The following is a 5,298-nucleotide window of genomic DNA, read 5'->3' as shown; positions in this document are numbered from 1 at the left end:
TCTTTTTTTTTTTTTTTTTTTTTTTTTTAATTTCAAGGACTCTATCCTGTGGAAGTATCGAGTTGATTTTGAAAGTCTGATATAATTCTATAGGGTATTTAGAAATTAGAACATTTACACACATCTGTCTAGAATCTTAAGAACCCCACAATTCACATTCAAGATTAGGAATGGATATAGACCCAGAAAGGGTGTTAGACTGAAGTCAGACAGGACCACAGCCTTAATGCTCCTCTCTTCATGTGTGACTGTGGACAAGAAATTGGCTTTCATTTCTTTATTGTTGATGTAAGAATTTTTCAAAAATTTCTATTCCTGAAGGACTTGCACTGAATTGTTACTGCTATCTCTAGGGTATAAAAATGATTGTGGTTGTGAAGAGGGGCTTTACTTTCCTACTTTACATACCTCTCTGTTATTTTATATATAATATAATCATATAATCATAGTATTATTTTATAGCAAGTGGATTTTAAAAAGAAACATTTAGACTCTGGTATAACATAGATGGGATAATGAAATTGGCATTAAATTTTTTTTTTAAATTTCAAAATTAAGAGTTTTCTACAAATATAAGTTGAGATCAAGTTACCTGACTACATCAATGGCAAGTTGCAAAATATCATATATTTTAATATTTCAAAGGTTTACTTAATTTATGCCATAGTATGTGTCCTGGAACCCTTACATCAGTTTTTCTCTCATTCTAATGAAGTTTTCTAGGCACTGTTCTTACAGTTTCTGCATTTATGTAGTACATTATTACTTTATGATAAAGTTAGTTGATAATTCCTTAACTCTTTTTGCTGATGACCTTTTAAAGCTGCATAATTAGAATAAGTTGTGGTTATTGTATTGGAATCTGTATCCCATGGGCCAAAAAGGCAGCGCATTAATTCTCTGCATCACCCACTCGATGTGCAGTGCCATCAGCTCAAGGATATTATTCTTTGTAATTACATAAAGAAAGGGTCTATTTAGTGTTAACTGACCTTTCTGTGACTGATCAGCCTTTTCCACCAGTGAAGTAGAAATGTATATCATTAAAATGTGAGTAAATAGGAAACCTTTCTAAATCTTAAACTACTCAAATCAGGAGATGCACATGAAGAGGAAATGGTTTCTCAGCCTTTCATATGATGCTGTAAAAAGAGTAGCAGACTTTTAAAATATATTTTAAATTATCGACAAATTGAAATGTAATGAAATTATGATAATGCATAGGAATATTTAACAAGGAAATAAAATACAAATATGTTTCCATTTAATAATCTTAAACAATATCAGAGGAAAAATTATTGAACTCAAAAATATGTCCAGCATTCAAGTTTAGTTTATTTAATGAGTAATTAATAAATTTAGGAGAATTATTATGTACCTGTTACTTACTGAGGATATACTGTGTGTCAGGGATTATCAGAAGAATCATATGCTTTAAGTAATGTAACCATTTAAATCATGCACTTAGAAAAAATCATTGGGGGTGTGGATTAGGTGACACTGGTTTTTACTTTTTTTCTTGTTATATGATTTGTTTTGTAATCAATTATACCAAATACTTTGAGGGGACATTTAATTATATTGAAGAAAACTGGACCAAATAGAAACGTAATAGCTAGTATAAGTGGCATTTGTGTAGGGTTTTCCTAAAGTCATTTAGTAGTTATAAGAGAAACACTATAGTCAACATGGAGATAAATGTTCCTTTTTTTTTTTTTTAAACACATACCCACATTAATCGGGTGCTTTTTAATATTAACAAGCATTGGCATTTCTGGGCCAGGTTTTCCCTGCTGAGACCACATACAGAGCCCTGTAAATGAAATATCTTCAGAAATCTGTTCAAAAACTGTCTCTTCCCTGAAACTTTGCTCTTCACTTTTGCTGGAACTGATCTCTCATGGAACTACTATCATTATTCAAAAGTGTCTTCTATCCTTCTTTATGTACAATGTATTCTGATGCTGTTAGCTTTGTGAATACCACCATTCCCTTATCTGATTTCAAGCTCCTTCTGCCCTGGCACTGTGTATTTTTTCATGCTGTTATCAAAAATTCCTTTTCAAGTATATGCAATGAACAGAGACAAAAAACATAATAAGGAACAAGCAGGGTTAACACGAAGTATTCATAAATTCTCAATGAATCACATCTGAGTTCTGAGAGGCAATGTTGTAGTGCTCATTAGGAAACTTTAAGAACATGTCAATGCAGTAGCTACATTTGTAACCCAGTCAGGGAACAAAGATACCTTTTTTATCCTGTTTGTAGTCATATGTATGGGTGCTGGGGTAGGGTAGCTAAAGATAGTATTCCCCTGGACTCTGGCAAGGACAGGATTAACTGGTCAGCTGGCGCATGACAGCCTTTCATCAAACGGTGTTATAAAGGTGCTACTTGGCATTTTGCAGTGTCCCCCCTTGGTACTTTGTGAGTATCATTTACTCAATAAGTATTTTTAAATAAAGGAAGGAGTAGAGAGCATTTTGTCAAACATGGTAATACAGAGTTTAAGGTATGTAACAATCTTGATGCAGAGGACCGATTTATTCATTTACGAATCAAGAATGTTCTTTTAAGACTAATTATTAGAGAACTCTCGTTGGACAAGAGACTGGTTTCCATGGCAGCACAGACAAGGAAGTGGGTCCTGGGAGAGTTAAAACAGTTATTTGCTCCTCTGAGGCTTCAGGGTATCGACACATATCATTCTTACAGACTTGCTCCTTGGAAACACTGGAGAGAACTCCTGCATTCTGTAGTAATTGGTGTATAGATTTTAAGGGAGCAGCAATTCAATAACGCCTCTATGCACACAGTAGGTGATGCATCTAATAAAATATACATTATCTCCCTGTTTGCTGTATTGTTCCAGAATTGCTATGTATTTTAAGCATTTGTGTTCATCACACTAATGCGTATGAATCAAAACAAATGTTTTTGAGGGAACAGTGTTCACAAAGAGACTTGGAGCCTCTTGTCTTTCTTTTTCTAAAGCCTATCTCCCCGCACATTCTATGAATCAGCCTTGGTCCTGATGGCTGCTTTAGTGACATCAAAGCATTACTGCATGCAAAGTTACCAATCCTGTGCCCTAGGATGGCAGGGATGCGCCAAAGGTGTATGTGAGGACTATGGAGATATAACGGTATGGGATCGATGGTGCGATGTAGGGGCATGTGTACAGAATCACATGCTACTGAAAAATTGGTGCTCAGAGCATTACCTATGATGCTATGTAACAATGGGTTATTGAGTATGTGGGTATGTTTCATTGTTTACACTGCTAATAATATTTTAAATTCAAGATATAACGGAACATTTAACATGATCTATGAAAGTCTAATTCTCAGACCTTAGGTAACAGTAATCTAATAGTCCTAAAGGGCCAAGAAACATTTCCCTTGACTCTGATTCCCCCAGATTTGCTCAAATATATACTAATGGTGAACAGGGATCGTATTTCATCTTCTTTTTACTCTCTGAGCTAGCCATAGAGCTGGACCTATAGTGTAAATTCACTAAGGGTTTGTTAAACAAATGATTGAATGAGCAAATAAATAAGTGAATAGAAAGCTAGACATGAGGATGCTCTTAAATAAAGTTAATCAGTAAGTACCAACAGTACAGCTTTTGTTCACTGGTGGTTCTGGCAAGATATCATCTCTTTCCAACCATGGAACTAGTGAGTATGGTGCAGTCTATGTAAGAACATGCATGTGGCAGTAACAGCCAGCAGAGCCCTGGCGAGATGCAAGAAAACAAGGAGCTTCTTCAGTAAACTATTAAGAACCAAGAATCAGGAGATGACAGGCAGAACTTGAGAAAAGACCAGCTGAGCTAGCAGCAGATAATTACATCAGGACAAGAGAGTTAGAATGAGAACTGGATCAGACAGTGATAACTCTAGGAAGGACCTAGCTCCTCTGCCTGGTGAACTGGATCCACGTGCCTATATTAGGAGAAACTGAGGGTTTAGATGACACATTACTATAAGTTCAATCACACACCATGATGATTTCATTAATAGTAAGGTATTTGTAAATAGTTATGTAGATTTTCTGAACATATATGTACAGTACAAATATTTTAAGCATAACCACCTCTCTAGAAGGTTTGAATCAGGTTTTTCTCTTGTAATATTCTTTGCCATTAGTCCATCTCAGATTTTATAAAACAGTTCAAATGGATTTAGGTGCTCTCCAGGGTAAGTGTCTCTGGCTGAGTCTCCGTAGGTTTCAATGGGTAGCATCAGTCAGCTGCATTTGACCACAGTCCAGAGTTGTGTGATGGCAAAATGGTTTCCAGAACTAGGGAGGTTGAGGTTTTGGATCCAGAGGAATGTTTCCTGTTGGTAGGAATTAGTCATGTTTGTGTCCCTGACTTTATTTTATTTTTGTTTCCATTGCTTATCAATTTTTGCGGGAGTAGCATATTCTTTTGGGGTGGGAGGATGGGGGACTATGTTAATATCATACATCAAGTTACAATAAAGATCTGCTGTCCTGGGTTGTGTTCGTTCTCATTAAGGTGACTGTGTAAGTCTCAGTTGTCACTTATTATGTGTGGAATTCATAAGTTAACATTCCAGTTCAGCCTTACTTCTAAGTTAATAGCTATATATCACAAGATGAAACATAAATAGGTGATGTGTACTTTATATTTTTGTCCAAAAAGAACCCAGTTCTCCTATTAGAATTCCCTATTCCTCATTAACCCAGTAGGAAGGGGAACGTAGGGGAAGAGTGAGAAAAATAAACTGAACATGGAGGAAAAGTCCAAGATGAAATCCATGGCTTACAGGATAAGGAAGGTCAAGTGGGAAAAAGGAAAACTACTATTTGAATATTTTGGGGTCTCAATCTGCGTTCACTTATTACCATTTTTGCTGATAAAGGAGAAAACGAAGTCTTTCTTTAGCAATGGTTCCTCAATACTTTCAAATAGCATCAAATAGTATAAATGAATGTGCTTCATTACAATAAGTAGTTATATTATCAAAAGATTATTTCATAAAAGTCAGCAAATAAAATGTGTGGCTCTAATGTGCAAAATATATGTATTTCGTAACTGGTATTATGTGTATTCATTCATTCATTTATTTACTGAAAACCTGTACAACTACATATGTCAACTCTGCTCTGTGCAACAGAGGTGGGGAATCAAAATGATAGTTTCAGCCCTCATGGAACTTAATCTAGCTTTATTCAGTCCTAAATAGATATAATCTTTATTGTTTAATAAAATATTGGGATAAAAAGCTGTAATACGCCCCAAACATCAAGGTTTAACAAATAT

The sequence above is a fragment of the Galeopterus variegatus genome, unplaced genomic scaffold (genome assembly GCF_000696425.1).
Source record: "Galeopterus variegatus unplaced genomic scaffold, G_variegatus-3.0.2 Scaffold2766, whole genome shotgun sequence".
NCBI lineage: Eukaryota > Metazoa > Chordata > Mammalia > Dermoptera > Cynocephalidae > Galeopterus > Galeopterus variegatus.
The sequence above is the reverse complement of the archived record's forward strand: the minus strand, read 5'-3'. Positions refer to the sequence as shown.